This window comes from Tenrec ecaudatus, chromosome 16 (assembly GCF_050624435.1).
Source record: "Tenrec ecaudatus isolate mTenEca1 chromosome 16, mTenEca1.hap1, whole genome shotgun sequence".
Lineage (NCBI taxonomy): Eukaryota > Metazoa > Chordata > Mammalia > Afrosoricida > Tenrecidae > Tenrec > Tenrec ecaudatus.
In genome coordinates, this window is record NC_134545.1 from 70897152 (window position 1) to 70920831 (window position 23680).

The 23680-nt window shown below is 42.6% G+C and overlaps 1 protein-coding gene and 1 non-coding gene across 3 annotated transcripts in view; one reads left to right on the plus strand and one right to left on the minus strand.

Annotated features, from left to right (window-relative positions):
* Window positions 1–23680, minus strand: part of PRKG1 (protein kinase cGMP-dependent 1) — a 1325949-nt gene that overhangs the window by 985562 nt on the left and 316707 nt on the right. The window lies entirely within an intron of this gene.
* Window positions 9225–9368, plus strand: LOC142430121 (small nucleolar RNA SNORA48). The gene has a single exon (XR_012780592.1). It is a non-coding gene; the product is annotated as a small nucleolar RNA SNORA48 (small nucleolar RNA).

A 23680-nucleotide genomic window follows, 5' to 3' on the forward strand; every position in this document is an offset into this window, starting at 1 on the left:
GGACTTCCTCAAAGTGTTAAGGGCTAAGCATCCTCTTTAATGGAAACATTTCCAGTTGACATTTTTAGGTACAGAGAACTGTTGCTCAGCCAGTGCTGCTAAGTGTTAGTGGTGTGTGTGAAAAACACCCCGTCTTATGTCACAAGCCTCCTCTCTTGTTACAAGGATCGTTGCCCCTCAGATGGGGGCTCTTTAGACTTTGCGCCCGTCTTTACATCTATCCTCGCCCAGGGCGCGGCGAACACCGGACTATAAGAAATGTTGCAGCTGCGTATGAGCTAAAGAACTCATTTCGCACAGAAAAGGAGAAGGACCCTCCGGAAGACAACTCAGAGGGAGGCCGTACGCCTTGGGGGTGGAAGGGCGCTACTCACCCAGGAAGACCTCCTGGCGCACCGCACCAGGGACCTTCCTGTCCAGCATCGCCCTGTGAGTCAACTGCACTGTTTTCACAGGCACCCGCCTGACTGTGCTTGTTTACATTGCAATGGCAAATGCTCCGCTTTAGCGAAACAAGCCAAATTTGCTTACGGTGTTTCATTTGAAAATGTCAGTAAATTCCCCTCTCCACCCCTCCTACCACCGCCCCCCCCCTAAAAAAACCTCATGCAATTCTGAAGCGCTGACTTCTTATCAATTGAAAACTGTCTTCTAAGGATAGAAGAGTCCACGAAGGAAAATCTAATTAATGCCTGTTCCTTAGGTATTTGCACAAACAAGGAACTCTCAGAAAGATCCATTCTCTCCCATCCAGAGGCTGCCTCTGCATGCTGGGCTCTTGACTTCGCCCTCAGGCAAATTCAACCGCTTTTTGACTAACTTTTGCTTCTCCAGTCTGCCAGTGCTCCTGTCAATCAATCCCACACAGCGCTACCAGATAAGTCTCCCGAAAGTACAGCTCTGATGTGTCACTTTTCTCACTAGCCGCAATGGCTCCCCACTGTCTATTCAACAAAACCCAATTGCCCAACATGACCCATAAGGACTCAGGTCCGCGACGTACATGCTCAGCCGTATCTTGCATTTATTTTTCTAAATGCGCTCTAAAGCGTAGGTTCTGAAGACTGGGCCCCTTACCAGCAACATCCTCCTCATCAGGAAACATGCAAGCAATGCGAATTGTTGGGCACTCACTCGGGACCTACGGAATCAGAGACCCTGGGGGATGGAGAAAGCTGTCCTTGAACAGCCCTCTAGGAGATTCTGTTGCACTCCAAAATCTGAGACTCAGACTCGCTACTCTTAGCCCCACAGTTATGCCTTCAAGGCACCAACCTCCAAACGCAAACCTGACTCAAGCACATTGCAGTCCATGGCCTGGGAGAGCCAGGTCCGACACCTCTGGTTTTCCTATCGTCACGAGGCGAGGATCAGACCTGCCTCCACGCTCCAGCATCCCATCTACTCTGGCACCAATCGTTCCTCCTGCAGTACTCTACTCCCAGGTGGGGTGCAATAACTCGATGCAAAGGCCACACGGAGCGCACAGACAATACTCACATCATGTAGGTTTACTAAGGAAGGTAATAGAGTACCACAGGTCAGGATAACCATGGCGACCCTCTTCTCAACCCGCAAACAAGTCTCTCTTTTGTCCTTAGACTCTCAGTCAATAGTTCCTTGGTTTCTGCCTTCCTGGCGCAGGAAGTCAGTCTGTTGCTCTGTCTCACAGCTCCAGAGTCCTCGTCCTGCCCCTCTTAGTCTCGTGCCACCCTGCTGTGGCCTCTGCTCTGAGGCTCCACCACTGTACACAGAGATCTGGAGGGAGCTTTACGCATGGTCCTGCTTCAAGAGGGTGGTGATATAAACTGAACAAGCCCCTCTATTAGCGTTACACATTTGCATATTCCTATCTGCGTATCCCACTCAATCATTGTGAGGGACCTTCAAATCACTTCCAATTGATAGGGGCCCTAAGTACAACAGAAGGACACACTGCATCCTCCCAGTTCTCCATCCTGTGTTCACGCCCATTGATGCAGCCACCGGGGCAATTCATCTCATCAAACGTTACCAAGAATGATGTGTCCTTCTCCGGGGACTGGACCCTGGAAAGCTGTTAATAAGCCTTCCTCCTAGCCTGGTGTGCACTGTTCTTCACATTGTCTGGTTTCTCTGAGGATTTGCTCAGCATACGGATTGAACAAGTCTGGTGAGAGACTACAATCCCGGGGCACGCGTTTCCTCATTTTCAACCACCTAGCACTCCTTTGTTCTGTTGGCTTAAACTGCCTGGTGATCCATGTCCACATTCTGTCTGATCACAATGCAGTGTTCTGGGATTCCTGGTCTTCTCAAGGCTATATGTTATGGTCCACACAGGCAATCACCTTGTCAATAAAACACATGGGTAGAAGAGCCATATTAAGAGATTCCACTCCAGCCCAGCCATCATGTTGATTTTCACTCATAGTGACCCTATACAGTAAAGTCTAACTGCCTCCATAGGCTGTCCAAGGCCAGCATCCTTCCCTGGGTAGTGACTGGTGGGTTTGAACATGTGACCTTTCAGTGGTTCTTAACCTCCCTAAAGTCATGACCCTTTAATAAAGTTCCTCAGGTTGTGGTGACACCCAACCATAAAATTATTTTTTTTCTACCTCATAACTATAATTTTGCTACTGTTATGAATCACAAGATAAATGTCTGATATGCAGGATATATCTTAATTGTTACAAATTGAACATAATTAAAGCATAGTGATTAATCACAAAAAATATGGAATTATATATTGTGAAATATTTATTTCTAATGACAAATCAATGAAATTTTGTCTTGAAGCGTGGTTCAGCACGGGGAAGTCTTCATGCCAAGTACTTGTATGTGGGCATATCTGCATGTGGGTGGACCTGCCTGGAGACAGAGGAGCAGTATCTCAGTTCCTAAGACCACTGTTTTCCCATGAAAGGGTCATTCAACTCCCAAAGGGGTCGCGGCCCACAGGTTGAGAACCGCTGAGTTAGCTGCTGACCGCTTAACTCTGGTGGTAGGTATAGGGCTGTGGTAAAAATAGCCAGCGACTCTCTAATGATGCCTGTTCTAGTCCTGGGCTCCTGCCCGGATGAGCCTTTCCTTCCTCATCTCAAGCTGGGTGGAAACCTACCCATCCTTTGGGACCCACCTTAATATCCAGTCAGTGTCCTTCCCCTACAGTCGCTCCTGTTATCTTCATGGTAATTAGTACCTTTGCAAACATGCAGGCTCTTTGAGAGCAATGTGCAGTCACAGGGCATACAGCCATATTTGATATCGAAGTTACTCAACACATATCTGCCAAATTAAAAACTAACAACTACTGACTGGGATTTAGGGATTTTAGATATACCAAATAAAAATATAATATTCCTAGTATATTTGAATGACAAATAGACGATGAGTAGCTTAGCATTCCACTGCCAGCGAGTCAATTTGGAGTCCTGGGGACCCCATCTAGGGCTTCCAAGGTTGTAATCTTTATGAGCTCATCTTTATCCCGTGGAATGGCTGGTGGGTTTGACTGTCTGACTTTCAGTTAGCAGTCCAATGCTGGTTTGATAGCATCCTCAGGAATCCTTAATTTTAGCATAAGCATGCCCAAATATTGTGGCATGACACATACATATACTTTAAAATTATGTGCTATTTTAGTTAAATTCAAATTTACTCATGCAGCCCGCATTTTATCTGTTATTCACACATTACATTATCTTTATTTGTATTCACCTTCGCTTTATCTATGGAAAGTAAAGAAAAAACTTATTGAATGAACATTTTCCTTTAAAACCCCACTTTGGAAACATGTGCATATTTTTCTGGACTTTTACATTGCTGATCCACAGAAGTGAGTTCAGTTGTGGGACTGAAGGGTCCCTATCAGATCAGTAAGCTTGATGATTGATTACGGCTTTAAGTTTTATTCCGCCTTTTGCTCCAACTCTCTCCAGCACTTTTGTTTTATTTTGATTACTTTCAGAGTGGATGGCAATCATAGCTAGACATCCTATAGTTCTTGTGGTCTCAGGGTCTTGGACAGTGCGGTTCACGTGGTCTATGAGTCTTTGAATTAGTTGTTTTCATCCATCTTTGAGTTCCTTCATTCTCCACCATCTATAGTTGCATTCTAGACAAGCACTCAAAATAATGAAAATTAATTGGAAAGGCTGAATACTTTCCACCCCTGAACATAATTTTAAATATTGCATACTTGTGAGTTAAAAAGTCATTTTCCAAACAAATGCAAAATTCTTTGAACCATAAAAGCCATCTTAGATTAAATAGGTAAGCTCCCCAGGTGTTAATGGAAAGAAGATGCAACTTAGGGAAATGTGTTAAGTCTGATTCTTTGATACATTTGAGTAACATTGTCTTATAATCATAACTCCTACAGATTCCAAATATTTACCTACACTTTATTTTTATGTTGCCAGACATCAATCTACCACCAAAAGCAAAGAATAAACCACCAAAGCCACGATACCTTCTCAACAACTTCCCAATAAGCAAACAGAGAATGACATTTAGCCTAACCATGTCACATGTCCTCCCATTTTTCATAGACTAGCTTGTACTCACATGTGGTATCAGTACTAGCTCCTCACCCACATACCACATTTAATTTCCATGCATACACATATCATGACAGGAAGTTCTTGCCTTCTGATAGGATTTTATTCTGATAACTCCATCATAAGTGGGCTCTGATATAAGTCATATACATCTCTCCTTTTTAACCCTATAATGCAAAGCATGACATTTTCATAACATATATATATGTAATATATATGGATAATTATGACAGTAAAGAATAAAAAAATTCCTAAAATTAAAAATGCAGGCCTTATGGGATTAATTTTATGTTTTATAGATGCTGTGAGGTAGTGTTGTGAGCAGGGAATCCTAACACTGGACACCTGAGAGTGGGCATCGGAGAACGAGAGCACTAGCCACATCGTAAGGGAGAGATCTGGCTGTCTGCTTCCAAGAAGCTGCAGCTTTGGAAACCCTATGGGACAGTTTAAGCCACTGTTTAGGGTTGTTATGAGTTGGAGCTGATTTAAGAGCAGTAGGTTTTGGTTTGGTAGTTCATCTGCCTGGAGTGTATCCAGCCAACTTACTGGACATAACCTTCGAATATCTTTGAAGAAGGGTTCGGAAACCATCAGCACAATAGTAAAGAGACCCATCAACAACAGTAAAGAGAAAAGAAAAATTTACCCACAAGCCCATGAGTTCAAATCTGTAGGGCTTGCTTAGAATGGAGTGCAGATTGTGGATCTTTGAACGGTGTGTCTGTTTCATGGGACAGGTGAGCTGCTGGCCCACATTTGGATGCTGAGATTTTGGCTTGGCTGACTGACTCCATAGTCCCCCGGAGGTGACCTTGTTCTGTTGGGTTGGGACAGGTGATTCATGGTGGTAAGACCAGCTTCAGGTGATCTTCATCCTGCTTGGACTTAGGAGGATCTGCTATCAGAATGTTCATAGTTCTGCTTTAGGTGGAAGAACTTGTCTCAGACTTCCTTCATCAGCTTTGGGGATAGGATTCAGGCCGAGGGCCAGAATTTCCCTGTATAACCTTGGGCCTCAGAGAAGGTGTGGGGTGAGATTCTGACTGTGGTCTGTGTGGTGGTCTTGCTTTCAGCAGGAAGGACCCCGTCGGACTTATCCTTGACTGAAGCTGCTGAGACCTGGTAAGAAATGGGGACAGTGGAGGGAGGCAGAGACAGGCTCAGGCCAGGCTGGCGGCTTCCCCACGGCATTGAGAGTGTCACTCTGGGCCCCAGGGGCGGCAGGCTCTCACCGCAGGGCCAGGACAAGAGACCTGGAGCAAACTTGAAAGTGTTTGTCGATGTCTAATTTTGCAAGGGTTCAGGAACCCGAAGCAAAACTAACAGACTGTCAATTGTAAGTTATTGATTATGACTGTATCCCTCCCCGAGTAGGTAACCCCACCTGTGTATATCTCAAGGCCTACTATAGTCTGCTTGGGAGAGAGACAAGGCATTCTAGTCTTGGGGCAGCCCCACCCTATCCTGTAGGGTTGCTGCGAGTGGGCATCACCTCGATGGCAGAGTGTTTGGTCCCAGTTTTTATAATCACACAAGCCCTCTTGTCAATCATGAGCTTGAAGAGAAGATGTTCATTTGCTTGAACCAGAGAGCATTTTTGCAGCAATTTTTGTAGTGCTATTTTTGTAGCAGGACTGTAGACCGCCTGTCCTTGAACTCATGTTTCCAGTGATGCTGGCCTTGAGGTTTGGCTGCTTCCCCTTTGATGTCATAGGTATCTTTTAAGAAAAACAAACCAAAACTGGCTCCCCTCAGCACACACCTCCCCATCCCCCCTGCTTCTGTAATCAGTCTGGGCTAAGAGCAGCCCCCTGTGAGGAAAGCATGAACCACTTGGCATTTCCTGCCCAAGATCTGGCTCTCCACACATCTGGTCTCCTTGTTAAACAAGCAGAGAGCCCTCCGCTTCTAGGCCTGCATCTGCCTCACACCCTTGTAGTCATGGGCTGATCATGTCGGGACGCTGGCCTGGCTCCTGTCCAGGTGATTTCGGGCTGCTAGCCCCAGGCCCATCCCCCTGGGCTTCCCATGAGTGGAGCAGAGGCCTTGGGCATCCCCAGGTTCTAGGCTAGTGGTCCTTTCTAAGCTTTTGGCCTGAACACACTCTGCTGTGAACAGTGGGTTGTTCTGAAAGTGACATTGACCTTGATTCTCCCTGCGCCCCTCCCCCCAACACACACACACACACACACACACACACACACACACACACACACACACACACATACAGACAGATGTGGTCCTGGCTGAGCTGAGCCATTGCAATATGAAGGAATTGCTTCTCAGAGACATAACTTGTAGCATTAGTGTCCTGGTCTTTCAAAGGGTCGGCAAGTGTAGTTATTCTATAAGAGAGAATTAAGTCAGGTGGCTAAGTAGTGAAGAAAAACGATTGCTCACTGGAACCTCACCCATTGCATTTGCAGGGGGCAGGCGGGCACTGCCACTGCTATTTAAGTCCTCTTTTTAAAACTTATATGTTAAAGACAGCCCTGGGCCTCTTGGGGTGCTGCCCATCTGGTAAATGTTGGGCTATGCTAATGGTGAATAGGGGGGGTCCCCCTTCTTAAATCGATACCAGTGACCTCAGTGGGGACCCAGCTCCAGCTGGCTCTTGGGTTTGACTGTGTGGAGTAATTTTTTTGACGTGGACCCAAGTCTTTGCTCATGCTGGCCCCCAATAATTGACAGAGCCTCACATTGTCCCCATGGCCACCTTTATTTCATCGGAAGGACCAGTTTTTTTCATGGTACTTGTCCTGATTGTTTTCATAATGTTCCTATCTGCATTTTTTTATGTAGAGGGAAATAACTTTCTCAACACTCATCACAATGAATATTGTTTTGAATCATCTTAAAAGAGTTCTTTTTAATAAACAGATAACATAAAAAAAACGGGGTTGACGTAGGCTCATGAGATAGCCCATGTTCAAGACTATCTTGGCCTTTGTGGTTTCTCTTCCCAATCTCACGCAGACAGGTAAAGAAGACACCAAAATGGGGTTGCACAAGTTATTGAGAATATTCCACTTTCTGTGAAAGCAAAATGAATCAGTATGACAAATGAGGTGGTTAAATGCAAATAAATTTGAACATTCTAGAATTTGGTATTCCGAAGCAGATTTTTCAAAGCACGGAATTTCCATTCCCCTTGCTAATCTCTTTGGGGCTATTGTTCAAGTTCACTGATCCAGGTAATAACACATTAGTGGGAACACATTTTTTGACAAAGATCCCAAGAGACATGACATTCTGAAAGGGGACTTCAACAGGTAAGGCCTTAAGCCTTCCAGAATTCTTTACCTCTTTGCTTGCCATGCTACCACGTGGTTTTACTAGGTTAGTGCCTTCCTCATTCTAGAAACAGTGATAATGTTCTTTCATAAGTTAGGAGTAAGATAGATGATATTCCTGCCTTTGCAATAGCGAGGGGCTATCCTAGTAAAAGAATCACGAATCTACCTTTTCAAATAAGCCTTAGGCAAACTTGCTTTTGGGTAAGAAAAATATATCCCCTTGAACTGCATGAATATGGCAAACAGCAAGAATCTCTTCTTCCTTACGATTTCTTTCTAAAGGAGCCCTCATGGCACCGTCAGCTGAGCATTAGATTTTGAAACGCAAGATGGATGGTTCAAACACACCAGCTGCTCTACAGGAAAGAGAGGGGCTATCTGTAAATCTCAGAGATCCTCTAGGGTCACTATATGTCGGATGTGACTCAATGGCAGTGGATTTAGTTGATATCGGTATATTTTGGTCAGTCTCATAAATGTTGATTTTTTTCTGATTTTATAGTTATGGTTACATGCATATCAGTGAGAGTAAAATCTGAAAGACTAGGTGTGTATCCATGAAGCACGTCTCTAAATGAGGCAGAAAGAGCAATACGAAAGAAAATAAACTTAAGAAATCCTGTGGAGTTCAAAATCCCCGGACCTTCCTAGACTGGTTTGTTACATGTCTTGAGCGAGACCATAAAACAGAATAGAGGGTCTTGAAAAGCAATCAAAAGCTTAGAATAAGGGAATGAAATAAGTTGATACCAATAAAGTAGAGGGGCTGCACCTACAAGACTGGCGAGTAAAAGGTGTATCTTAAGCTCCAAGCGATATTAATAATACAGGGCTGAGTCTTACAGTGAATTGGGCATGCTTTTTAGAACAGAATATCAGGAAGAAAACAAATGACTACTAGAAGTCGCATCTAAAATATTTTGTCTCAGGAAGAGGTAAAATTCCGGACATCCTGGCGAAATTGGTAACAAGATTAGAATCCCAAATGCTGAACTCTTGCCTCTGTGAACTCCTCTCTCTGTAATTCAAGAATTTTCTCTGCAACCCTGTAAGGAAATGAACATAGGTGAAGAAAGGAAAGCGGACAGACGCGGGAGCAGAGATTCGGGCTGAACACAGAGCCTGCCATTACTGAGCAAATTGGAAGATCTGCTGGTCAGAACAACCCTCAAAACACAAACCCTAAACCCAATGCCGTTGAGTTGATGCCACACGGAGTGACCCCCTTGTGGCTTTCTGGGAGTGTAACTGTTTATGGGAGTAGAAGTCTAAGTCCTTCTCCCAAGGAGTGGCTGATGGTTTCGAACTGCCAACTATGCGGTTAGCTGTGCAATGCAAAACCACGATACCGCCAGTGCTCCCTCTCAAGAATTAGTTTTGGAACCCCTGGCTATGGGCAAAGAGACCCCTGATTGGTGGTGGTGCTCTTACATTGGTCAGGGGCAGAGCAGACTGGCAGCCCTTTGTTCATCCTAGCTTGATGCCCAGATCATGGCCAGAGCTGTTTCATGCCTAGGGCACATTAAAAAAAGAAGAAGAAGAATTAGTTTTGGTAAAGATGTCAGGTAAGGCATACATAATCCTAGAACTTGCAGATGGTTGGCCTTCGGGTCACATATGAGCCACAGATTTGAAATGTGTTCAATATTCTTACTTTGACTTGGTTTATAACATAGAAGTTGGAATATTTCACATAAAATATGAATTTCACTTATTAAAAAAAGAAGAAATCCTAAGAGTGTTTTGAAATATGTGGGTCCCGTTCCCTGAATCTTTCTTTACACCAGACAGCCTTGCTTAGCTAACCAAGATTGCCCGCTCTGGTCACAGCTCTTTTGAAGAATGATCTACATGCAAGCAATCAAATGGTTAACAGCAACCCCAAAGTTTAAGTAAGAAGTTTAGGGGGAGGGACCATGCATCGATAGCTGAGGACCAGGTAGGCGATGGGCTGTATAATGAAGGCCATGCAACCAATCTCCTCGGCGGGTCCATGTCGACCATGTCGAACTGATGGATATTCCAACAGGATCCACAACTGCCACATATCCACGCTCTGCTGGAGAGGACTGCTTGCTGATCCCTTGAAACAAAGGATCGATTTGGCACATTCCTACCTTCCCTCATTTCTTGTCCCTGCCAAGCCCAGGAGGCAATTAAATGTATAACCATTGCTCTAAAGAACAGTGAGAATAAAAAGCGTTGTCATACTCTATGAAAAAAAGCGACCGTGGAACATATTCCCCAAATATTGTTTCCACTGGACCGAAAACAAAGAAAACAAAACTTGATCTTGACCCAGTGTGAGTGAGAAAAGCCTCAGCAAGACTGGAAATGGCCCTGTGCCTGGGAAGGTCTCTTGCTTATGTAAATGCTGGCCCTGGTCAATGATTCATACGGGTCAGGCCTGGAAGTGTTGAAAGTCTATTTATTATGTCCACTATGTCGTGGGTCCAGTTTTAGGAAAGAAAAGATGGCAAAAGGATGAAATGTGTTATCTTTTGCTAGCAATTGCTTCATAATATCCCTGATAGAATATTCTGGAGAAAGGCAGATATTTGATTCTAGTCCCAGAATATCTCAGAGTCCCATTGTGTTACAAATGCGAATGATCTAAATTACATTGGCAAAAAGATTAAAACATTTCTTAATTCTGTGGGAAATTTGATGATCCATTGAAAACAGCAATACCAAAACAACGTATGTATAAAACAGTGTATATCAAACGCATGGTCCGCCAGCAATTTCAAAGTACTCAGCATTTGTTTTGGTTATATCTTCCATTGGGAGATCAAAAAAAGGAAGTTTACATGTTCCCTGTGAAAAGAGGTGAGAATACACTGGTCCCATGGAAATTTGCTGTGGTACTTTTGCCACTTCTTGCTAACGAGAGCTACAGCGTACTCTGTAAACTGCAGAGTATTAAGGAAAGAACAGCATGGCTCGTATCAAACAGGAAACAGACACAAAGCAATCTTGTCTCATATACGACAGTAGTTCATGAAATTTATTTTCTAAATATGTGAGAGTAGAGGGTGAGTGGGTTGGAAAGGAGGAACTGATTACAAGGATCCACATGTGACCTCCTCCCTGGGAGAGGGACAGCAGAGAAGGGGGAGAAGGGAGATTCCGGATAGGGCAAGATATGACAAAATAACAATGTGTAAATTACCAAGGGCACATGAGGAAGGGGGGAGCGGGGAGGGAAGGGGGAAAAAAAGAGGACCTGATGCAAAGGGCTTAAGTGGAGAGCAAGTGCTTTGAGAATGATTGGGGCAGGGAATGTGCAGATGTGCTTTATACAATTGATGTATGTATATGTATGGATTGTGATAAGAGTTGTATGAGCCCCTAATAAAATGTTTAAAATATATATAATCAAACCTTTTTTCATATGGCTGTCTCACCTAAATTATTTTTTAATTCATATAATTTCTAAGGAACCAAAAAAGTATCAGTACTTGCAGATGTAAGTATAATCATATCAGACTGAGTTTCAGACATGGTATTGCTCTTAATCATCAATAATCTCCATGAGCAGAATTGATTTCTTGTGGTACAAACCAGGAAAGTAATACTCCCTGTAGAGACAAACATTTCAGCAGAACATTGGAGCAAGCTGCATTTCAGCACCTGCATTTTTGCAGGGTATATTTCCAAAGTCACTATATTTGCCAGTCAGTAGCATTATTCTCAAACATATATATACACACTTTGTATACTCATACAAGGGGATTTAAACAGACGATTCTATTATATTTCAATTTCATTGTCCATGAATCCCTCTCTAAAATCCAAAATAGTACATCTCCAATAAAATATCATCAGTATGGCACAAATGTATAAGACGAAGTAAAGAGAGAAAGAAGGGAAAGAATGTACAGCACGAGCGAAATCATCCAAGGAAATGAACCGCAGGCTCGCAAATTTTCAAAAGGGTAATAGTGATAATTCAGTATGGTGCCCTTCATCTAATTATAGATCCTAACCTTATTTGAGCTACGAACCTCTTTTCAGGAGAAAAAAATTAGTCAGTGCCCCTAGGCAATTACAAACTGAATGGAAACACCTACAGATTGAGGCCACAGAAGAGCGATGTGGCAGTGGACTTCGGTAAAAATGTCCATCTCTAAAAACCAGAAGGTTCCAATGAGCGCTCAGCTCCCACGCACGTAAAATCAGACTAATGACACCAGTCACAGGGATGCGCTAGGGGGGAAAGGAGAAAATCCGTGTAAATTGCTTAGCACACTGTAATGGCAATGCTCACTGCTGCTGGTGTGCATGTGGATGTTAAGAGGAAATATGTATTTTAGATAAATCTGCTAGGAGGTTATACTTTAGCAAAGCACTTGCCATTCCAGTGGCTCTCGCTGTGCAGTTGAATAATGTTAATTCTCTTCATCGTGTTGTGCAACTAGCTCCACAGTCCATTTCCATGTGTTTCGATCGCCCCGACCCGATACTGAGTGCCTCTCAAGAACTGACTGCTCATTGCCGCTCTTCTCCCGCCCTTAGCAACAATTCGTAAACTTTGGTCTTTAGATAAAGGTTATTCTTTACATAACAGTTTCATTGATACATAATTCACACATATAATTCAGTCGTCCAGGCATGTTAAGACTTGTATAATTATCACCACAATCAATTCTGAAACATTTTCTTCTTTCTCGATGAGTGGTTATTCTCGCCATGAAATGGCATGCACACATCATTCTCACTGAAGTGTTTGATAAGTGCAGATATTTTGGTTATGCATGAGGACATATATGTACATATATATTTGGATGGGTGCACATTAAAGGCCTTCAAAAATGTCATGGGAAAATGCCATTACCTTTGAATTCCTTTGTTTGATGGCCTTTTTGAAGCATGCTCATGCATGTTTGTGTGTGCAGAAAGATAAATACACTCAGGTACCGACACACATATGGGAAATTTTACTGTTTGCATGGACAACTGTGCCTACAAAATGTCAACACTGAGCATTGTAGTCCTAAAGCTATAAAATGAAGAATGAAACCAAAAACATAGAAATTATTAAAATCAGAAGGAATAAACAAAATATGAAACACTTACGTGCGAGGCTCAGGCTTGAGAGTCAGGATCTGGCTAAAGCCAAGAGAATGCCTCTTCCTTGATATGTGAAGAGGCTTTCTTGGAGAAAGGGTCACAGATGCATGGATTTCCAGAGCCCAAAGCAGAAAATCACTGGCAGATTTATGATAATAGTCATGACCCTTGTTGTCAAGATCTGTCAGGTTACCCCCCAATCACGTGACCCAGGTACACACAAGTGTCTGTCTCACCCATCTACTATTGGTGTTCTTAGATGCGGTCCAGTCATTGTGGACTCTTAATGACCCTCTTTACAGCAAGACGACACACCGCCCGGTCCTAGGTCATCCTCACAGGCGTTCTTATGTTTCAGTCCATTGTTGCAGCCACCGAGTCCATCGATATCCTTCGATGGTCTGCCTCTTTGTCACTGTCCCAACACTTTACCAAGCATGATGTCCTTTTCCAAAGACCAGTGTCCCCAGTCCAAAGGAGAAGAGACGAATCTCACTATCCTGTCTTCTAAGGAGCATTTGGCTATACTTCTTCTAAGACAGATTCGTTTGTACTTTTGATAGACCATAGGATTTTCAATGTTTTTCACCAATATTCATTGTCAGCATCCCTCTACTCGAATACATTAAATTACCTACAGAGCTCAGTGCTTTCAGGTTGATTTCCACCCAAAGCAACCCTACAGAACACAAAACTGCTTGAGCCAAAACAACTAAAGCAAAAACGTTAAGCCTCAAATTACAATATGGAAAGACTCTGTAGGAAAACTATCAAGCAAGGGCGGAAGCATGAAAGACAGAAGGAGAATACAAAGTCACTGTACCAATAAGACTAGGTCAATCTTCAACTATTTCAGTAGGTAGAAATCTGAAGGCAGAGAGCTGAGCTGCATGGAAATCAATGGTGAAAAGAAGGGATCCAGGAACTTACAGAATACCAACAGAAATGGTTGAAATAAATGGACGCAACGCTGGTGGAACTTATTTGTCTATGCCAAGAAAGTTAGACGTTAGCTACCTGGCCAACCGACTGGAAATGATCCATATTCATACCCATTCTAAAGAAAAGTTATCCAACAAAATGTGGAAATTGTAAAAAATATAATTAATATCACATTGAAAGAAAATGTTGCTGATGATAATTTTTTAAAATGGCAGCATGACATTTGCAGGGACTGCTAGAGGTTCAGACGGGTTTCAGAAGAGGGCCTGGAATAATGCATATCATTGCTGATGTCAAACACATCATGGCTCACAAGCAACATTGAACACTGCTGATGTCGAACACATCGTGGCTGACAGCACCGATTATCAGAAAGATTTTAACCTATGTTCAACTGACTATACAAAGGCATTCAATAAGGTCTATCATAACAAGTTAAATAAATCTGTGAACAGTGAGGATTCTAGAATACTTAACTATGCTCATTCAGAAGTTGCAGAATAGACCCAAAGTCAGTCATTAAAAAAGAATACAAGGATACTACATAATATGGGAAGCAGGAAATGTGTGTGTGAGAGTTGTGCCCTTTCATCAGATTTATTCAATCTCTTTGTTGATCAAATAACCCGACAACTTATTCATATGAAGAACAAAGTGAAATCAGGATTGGAGGAAGACTCATTAACTACCTACATATAAGAGAAATTTGCTAGCAGAAAGTGAGGAAAATACAATGCACTTACTAATGAGGATCCAGAACTACAGCCTTTAGTGTGGATTACGCTTCAACATAAAGAAAGCAAAAATCTTTACAATCACATCAATAATCAATATAATGATAATTATGGAAAGATCACAGCTGTTAAGAATCCAATTTCACAAACCCATAAAAGGGGCAGTCAAGAAATCAAATTATTTTTAATTGGGCATTGTATAAATATTTTGTATCTTCTGCAAAAGTCCTCTTTGGATTGTTTAACAACAAACGTGTCACTGTGAGGACTAAGACATGTCTGCCCCGAGTCATGCTGTTTTCAAGTCCCTTAAATGTATATGTAAGGTGGACAATGAATCAGGAAGACTGACAACTGATGAAAAATTGGACCACAGATTGTCAAAAGAACAAAGAAAACTGTCTTGGAAGAAGTACAGCCAGAACGCTCCTGAGAAGCAACGATGGCAAGACCTTGTCTCGCGCACTTTGGACAGGTTCTCAGAAGACATCAGTCCCTGGAAAAGGGTGTGCTGTTTGGTAAAACAAAGAAGCAGGAATAGGATAAAGGTCCAGGACAAGATGGATTGACTTAGTGGCTCCACCAACAGGCTAGAAGCGAAGGGTAATTGTGAGGATGACACAGGACCAGGCAGCATTTTGTTCTGTTGTACTTAGGGTCACTTGATGTACTTTGGACTTGTGATCAAGAAGAATCCATTCTTGGGGAAGGACGTCATTCATGATAAAGTGCACAATTAGTGAACAGAGGAAGATCCTCAGTGAACCGATTTGACACGGTGGTTGTACCAAGGGGCTCAAACATACCAACAACTTGTGGGGATGGCATAGGACTTGGCAGTAGTTCATTTTGATTCACATGGGGCTACTATGATTTAAAACCAATTTGAGGGCACCTAAAATCAAGGACGCCTCCCAAAGGTGCCCAAGACCTTGTGGCACAATTATTGTTGTGCGTCGGACTAGGTCAGAAGTTTGAAACCACCAGCAGCTCCGCAGGAGAAAGTCGGGGTTTTCTATTCACCTAAAGAGTTAGTCTCGGGACCTCACAGACAGCTCTGCCCTGTAGTTGGGAGTTGCTGTTCGTCAGCATCGGTTTGAAGGTGGTGAGGGTTTTCTTGTTGTTTTGGGGTTTGTTTGTGTGTTTGAGTAATATTTACAGAAGCTGACTCCTACACCTTTCTCCCCTGGAGCAGCTGATGGGTTAAAACCTTTTAGATAGCTGAGGAGCACTTAGGTACATCACCAGTAGGGCCCTTTCGGGCATCCACAATCTTTTCTTAGGGCAAAAGGGCCCTGCTTTTTCGTTAAATGTGACCTCTTCTTACCACCCTGCATGTGTCTACTGAGGTGTATTCTGGTCACCACTACACTTGGTTCTAGTGCTGAGCCTGCTTAGTGCAGATCCCAGTTGAGCAGTCCCTGGTTCAGTGATGGTAGACTATTCAAAGTCATTCCAAGCAAAGTAATTCTGGCGCTTAGGGGATAACAAGAGAGGAGTAAACCAGGGGAGCCTGCTTTCTGTCGGCAGTGGGTGGGGGGCGGGGGGGGGCGGTCGAAGTTGGTAAAATGTGCACAGGACGCACCTGGACAATAAAACATTGACACAGTACAAAGCAAAGCTGATAGAAATTTTTAGCCATGTAACTAGATGGACCCAGTGATGCCGAAAGAGAGGCCTGTACCTGGATTATCCCTCTACAAGAGACCATCAACTCAGCATTGTGCTTACATAAATTTGTAATGGGTTTCCATGACTTCCATCCCAGAATATCCCGGCTACTAAAGGTTTGTTTTAATTCAATAAGCTTGTATTGGTATAGGAATGTGCCAGAAATTTTGTTAGGTACTGCAAATATCCTTTATTCCTGTGGTCTCTGATTTTACCTGCACATGACCTTGTCTCTAAAAAACAGCACCAGCTGTGCAAGTGTTGAAATTCAGAGGCACATTCCCATCTGCCTGATGGACATCCCTAGCCAACGGCTCTACTCTCTGCAAACCAAACTCATGTAACAGAAAATGAGTTCTTCTCTGAAGAAAAGACTGCTCTGGACTGCGATATTTCAGTTAACAATTCCATCATTCTCACAGCTTGACATCTGGAGTTTAGCTTTGGGCTTCACCCAGTAAGTTATCTTGCCCTGTCAATTAATTTTTCAACATTTCCTTCATTTATATCTCTTAAATCTCTATACATGTGTACTTTATTGCTTGACTAACTTATCTCTCTGTGTTCACTCCTATACATGGTTAGTACATTAATCTTTTAATATTAATCGATCGTATCAAAGGTCTGCTCCAAAACTACAGTAGCTTCTCAAATCATCCAAGTGTGGTGTATTGGACTGACGAGTCTCTTAATGATCCCCCCTACTTTCTAGTTCTCTCACTTGGCCTCTGACTTTTTTCTAGTAACAAAAACCAAGTTGACCTATCAATTGCTCCTAAAATAACATCCAAACTTTCTTTCTTAATTAGTCTTCCAGGATTGGCTTCCCCCTTTCCACTTGCCATCATTTCACTCTTCCATATATTCCCCCGACAAGTTTTCTTTAGCACATCTTGTCCGTATGTAATATCTTACCCTTCAATAAACATCCCTAATGTTTGGATGATCGTATTTGCAGACTTCATTTGCCATGGAGCATGGGCTTATATTGAGGTTTTTATATATCCTTACAATGTCCTATCGACTACAACTAACCTAAAGACATGGGCTCGTGGCTATGTGACAGTTGAAGTACAATCCACTCAGTGTGGCGGGCACGCTGATGGCTCAAATGCATTTTGTGCTAACAAGACCGGAAAATCTCATGATGCATTTGTTCATTCATTTCTTGAGTTTCAGACTGTGCAACAAGAACAGAAAGCTAAGCAAAATACCCACAGTGGTGTTTAGTAAAGCCGACAACTTAGAGTTTAGTAGTAATACAAATAAAATCATCTGTCTTTTTGGTAGGTCCTACGAAAACTAAATTTATGGAAGTCCTGTGGAAAGGTCATGGCATTAAAGTGGTTTGCGCTAGCATGCATTCACCGTCAGGCATTCCATTGGGTGAATTTTCTTCCCATCTGCAAGTGCAAATATGAACAAAATGACATGTTTAAAAGCAAAAAAGCACTCGGGGAAAATATGTGCACAACGGGGAAAAGAAATCTGATTGGAATGGCTTTAAAACTTGTGACAACTTAGAAGTCTCTCAGCCATTATTTTATGTACTTATATATGTATATATGTATGTAAATATGTATGTGAATATGTATGCATTGCTAGCTTCCAGGGAAAGGTGTTATGATCGATGATTCCTTAGACAACATCCACTTTCCTCTAAAAAGAACTCTCTACTTTTATTCAGAGTGCCATGCTCCACCATATAACTCAGATGATTATCCATCTTTAGTGATCATGGTCATTTCCCAGAGTTGTCACATGGATCAACTGAGAAATCTGGAAAAGTCTCATGGTGGTACCTGGGGTGGGAAGGGGGGAGGAGGCATTTTCTCCTGAAAAGCAAGTGCAGGGCATAAACAGTTCCACAGCTTCCTATGAACACTGGGGGCCTGGGTCACTGCGGTCCTTTTGCTGCCGATCTGACCATCCAAACAAGGCTTTGCAGGGACCAAATCCAAGAAAATTTTAGAGAAAATGTCATATGGCACCAGGTTGATCTGCTACCTCAGAAATTTGTGTTATGTAGATAATAATAAAGATTCTTCTTTAACTCAGTTTGAGGCAAAATGTTCTGTTATCTGCAACCTAAGCACCTTGATAATACTAGAATCATCCAGAAATGCATAACAGAAGATAAGTCGTTGCTGTCTTGAAATTACAGGGGGTAAAGGGAGACATCGTATAGCGCAAGACATGAAAAAATAATAATTTATAAATTATCAAGGGGTCATGAGGAAGGAAGGGAGGGAGGGTAGGAAGGAGAGGGAAGGGGGGAGGGAGGGGGGAAAATGAGGAGCTGATACCAAGGCCTCAAGTAGAAAGAAAATGCTTTGAAAACAATGATGACAACATATGTAAAAAACATGCTTGACACAATGGATGGATGTATGGATTGTGATAAGAGTTGTACGAGCCCACAATAGAAATGATGTTTTTAAAATTACAGGCCCTTGGACATTAAATTTTTCTCTTTTTCTGTAAATACATGAACAACGAAATCAAGTGCTTAAACCTAGAAATTAATGTACTTCTTAGCCAACTTAAGCAAATGTATTAAGTAATTCCCACCTCTTCTGTCGTCAAAATTATTTAAAGATTGAAGTCCTCTCTTCATATTTTAAAGGTCTGTGTTCTTATACAAATGAATGCTCCTGCTTGTACTTAGCACTTAAGGTTGTCATACCACGGCACCAATTGTTTTATGTTACTCTATTATCATATTCACGTGTGTTTACAGTCATTCAGAGAGAAAGTATTTGAAGTTCAACTAACCAACCAGACCCAGTACCTTTCTAATGTAAGCTAGTTCCTATGACGTGGGGCATGCTATCCTGACTTCACTTTCCCCACAAACTCAATGGACTCCAGAGGGCTGTTATACTGCTACTCTGGGTCAAGGAGCACACTATTGGACTACCTAGTTTTTCACAGCTTCTGGTCCTCAGGGTGTGTTTATTTGGTTCTAGTAGGAACCCGAGCTTTTCTTCCCAAGTTACTACTTTAATTATATTTTCAGTGTAATGAAATTAATAATTCTGTCGCTCTGCACCTTTATAAAATATCTTAAATCATTATGAATGCAAATTCAAGTGATCTGGGCAGTCAGGCACTTTAGCTCAATTATCTATAAATCCAAATCCCTGGTGAAAAAAATTTCTGTAATAATTAATGAGGCATTGCTTAGTCTCGCATTGCTAAGGCATGTTGCTAATTGTAGCTTTTGTACTAAACTATTACTACAATGTTAACTCCTTAAAATGACTTATTTCCTCTTACTGGGTTGCCTGGTGGAAGGGGTTAGTAACATGGCAGCTTGGGCTCTAGGGAGAGATTCTATATGAGACTGAGAACTAACCTAGTCCATAGTCGAAGAAGTATCCTCATGTCTAGTAATAGAAAATATCATTTTTCACAATGCCTTGGGATATATGTGGTGCTATTATAAATGAGGCATGTAAATAAAAGGCATTATAGGTTTAACTTTTAAAGCACAGTTAAATTCTAGAAAAATTATGTAAGGAGAGGTATAAAACATAAACTTACTAGAAAACTGAAGAAACACTTGGAGAAATTAGTCACTGCTTCAAGTTTAACACATCTTTGAATGAACTGTTGAGATAAAATAGGAAATCTTGACTTCAATACATAAAACGCTCAGTTATGATCTCCTTTCACTTCCATTCATGGTTACTACGCAGCAGAAACATTAAATGTGGGTGAGGATGAACTGTCAGATTGATCTAGAAAGATCACAGTTTGGGCTGCCCTTTCAAAAATGCAGCCCAACTTTTATTCAAAGCTGTTGGATTGGCAACACCGAAACAATATGTGACTGTCGATATCACGGATTTCTTTTAAGAAGAAAAATAACTTCACATCTTTTGATGCCTGAAAATCTGAAATCATAAGTCCCCTGGACACAACACACATTGCATTTGTAAAGATTAAAGGGATGCAAAACTCCGAAGTCTTTCCACCCTGAGGAGACTGTCTCCGTCTAGGCTACCTCCATGCCCCTCGGAGGATAATAAGTTGATGTAATGGTTTTGAGGACTTCAAAGTGAACATGAAGTACAATACAGCAGACCAAGTCCTCCCTCCCTCTGACCAGCCTTGACTTCTCAGGGACTCACTGATCAGGTTCTAAAAGAAGAACTGGCACCTAATTGGCTTGAAGATAAATGAAATATGTAACATCCGACTCAAAGGTTAAATATAACTCTTTGGTGTCAAAATCAGACTAGACACCTTGTGACAAAAAGAGAGATCTGTTGGGGTAAAAGAATGAATTCCCATCAGAAGTTAAGCTCAGGGAAAGGAACCTCCATGATATAATACAATCAACCCCTTAAAGGGGTCCACCCACACTTAAACTTAATCAGCACACAGGATTTTCAAGGACCACCACTCCTCATGATCTGTAGTGTTTTTACATTCCGGGGTGGATTTCATAATTTTTTTTTCCATTCTAGAAAACATAGGTCTGAAAAATGAATTACATTCGGAGATGGCTGACTTGCCTTCTAGCATCCCCCGTCGGCACTACAGTGACGCTCCTGTACAACAGTAGACGGCTTTCAGACTTGCTCAAGTCTCTGCTTTGCCGCGCTACTGTTGATGCCTGGGACTCTCTGATGGGTGGAAAATGCAGAAACAGCGGTCTTTTGCAAGCAAAACCCACCAATCGTGGGGAAATGCCTGCCAGTGATTTTTACAGTGAATGAGCCACACCGGTGGGTTGGTTTGATAATGACCCATGGCTAACCTGTTGCCAGATCCTCTTTCACTTAATTAAACCCATTTGCCTCCTCAGCTTTTCTCCTTCTTCCAATTGAACCAAGTCTGCCCGTCGCAAGACTCTGCTTTATCCCAGGCATTATCGCACGAGCCTGCATCAGCTTTCTCTGCAACTTTCTAGATGAAGTCGAGCAGGCAGTCCCTGGAGTACAAACCGATGCGGCTCATACACCTGGCTTTAAATGTTGAATGTGCGTCACGTCTCATGTCAGCCGGCCAAAGGTTTGTCTTAGTATCCAATGCACAGGGTCCTATCATAGGCACAAGAGATGGTAAACAAATACTCCCACAGAGGCTTGACCTTCTGACGTTCATGACCCAAGCACTGCCTGCAATGTACTTTTATTTCCACCCAACTGATGAAGAATCTTCCAGTTCAAACTTACTCAATAGAAGGCAGCTACTAAGTGATTGGACTTCACTTTGAAATCAAAGTGAAATCAAGTCTGGTTGGAAATTCCGTATTTTTCCTCCAGGACACTTCCAAGAAGTGTGGGAGTCCACAGGGCAATTGCCATGTAAGAAGCTGAACGGATTGCAATCTAAGCTGTCGGTATTTCAAGGAAGAGAATGGGACTTTACTGAGGGTTATAATTTTTTCTTATGCTTTATCTTGCTTGTAATAATATGTCTTGCCGTCTCAAATTAGATATGGAGTTGATCTGTTTTCTCAGGAATTTAATATACTTTATAAAACAATCCTCCCAGCAACATGACTTTATTCTCTGGGATAAAGAGACATGAATTTCACATGTGAGTTTACAAATTAACATTGAGTACTTGATAGGCATTTATTTCTTTACAGATGTGGATTCAGAGCAAAAACATTACTAAAATCAATCACATTTATTAAATCCTCAAAAAGTGCTGCCCTCTGAAACCTGCGATTCCCCGACTATGGGAAGATGGTGGCCAGAGCCTGAGGATTCTAGGTTTGCGCTGATCTGCTCCCTTTGTCATGGGGCTCCACATGCCAATATCTGGAATGATCTGACATAGCTAGGGCACCTTCACACACACACACGTGTGTACATATACATATATGAACTTAATGAGGTTATCAAAATACGGAGGTACTAATTCAACTATTTGGGGAGTTTTCCTTTACTACTACCCTGTTTCCCCCAAAATAAGAAAGTGTCTTATATTAATTTTTGCTCCCAAAGATGCACTAGGTCTTATTTTCAGGGGTGTCTTATTTTTCCATGAAGAAGAATATGGTACACATTTATTATTTATTGTTTTATGAAAAGAGACCTCGCCCTTCCTGTCTGCTCCGGCTGTGTTGCAGCCAACAGTGAGCTGCACAGCAGTGCCGGCCACTATGGGCCAGAGTCCAGAGTTATGGTAGCTTCGGGGGGCCTTATGTTTGGGGAGGTCTTATTTTCAGGGTGATGCCGTATATTTCAGCGATAGGCAAAAGTGTAAGTAGGTCTTATTTTTGGGTGGTGGATGTCTTACTTTTAGGGAAACAGGGTAGTGGCAGTAAACTATGGTTACACCAATGTCTCAGATATTTACACAATATGTTCTACTGAGAAGAATGTGCAGCTTCTGGTAACTAACTCAAAAGCTATCAGAATCATGTGCTCTTGTGAAGCAAAACCCCTCCAACACATTCTAAGTAGAGCATGCCTTCTTTGTACGGGTGTCAAAGCAGACTGATTGGAGCAGAATGATATGTTGCATATTCTCTGAAGCCTCTCAATTTCCCATTTACACTTCAAGAATGGAATTTCGAAATCCATTATGAGAAACTTTTTTTTGCTTATATAGTAGATCATAAGGTGCCCTGCTGGCTCTTCAACAAAAGGTCTTGGGTTCAAATCGCCTAGGTCCTCTGCTGGAAAAGGAGGCGTCTGGCTGCTCCTGTAAAGCATCCCGGCCGTGGAGAACCTATGTAGGACCTCTACTCTGCACTAGGGCCCCATGATGGCAGTGACTGTGACCGGGGGCTTTAGAGGCAGAGCGGTTAACTGCGTGGCTGCTAAACAAGGACAGTGTGCGAACCCACTGGGCAGCCGTTTGTGCGAGAAAGGCCGGGCATGCATCCATCTCCTGTCAGGGTGAAGCTTTGGAAGCCCTTGCGGGAACGTCCTACGCTGTTCTATGTGGTCACTATGTCTCAGGATTAAACGCAATGGGTTTATTTCCTTTCCTGGTAGAGGATAGCAATACTTTCCTTCCTTCCAAATATGAATTTGTACGAGAAGAATTATCTTACTTGCTGTTCAAATACCTCCAACATGAAGGTCCTTCAGGACGCGGATCGTATTTTCTATATTTAACACACGCAGCTATACGGAAAGACAGTGCGTGTGAACTCGGGCCTGGGCAGATGCTGCTGGCTGAGCCACAGGGACATGAAGTGCAGGCCCCCTTCCGAGAGTCACTCCTTCTAGCAAGCCCACAGAGAGCTCCGCGCTGATAAAATGCTTTCAAGAGAATCGACACCTAGTCGACATGAAATAATTCACAGCTTCCTGCCAAGGCCTGCTCCTGCCAGGGCAGAGGAACAACTTCCTTCGTCCCTGCCAATGTCCAAAAGCAGGTGCTTGCTCTGCTCTGCAAGGAAGCATGACACGACTCGCTACTGAAACACCACCAGCAAGTCATG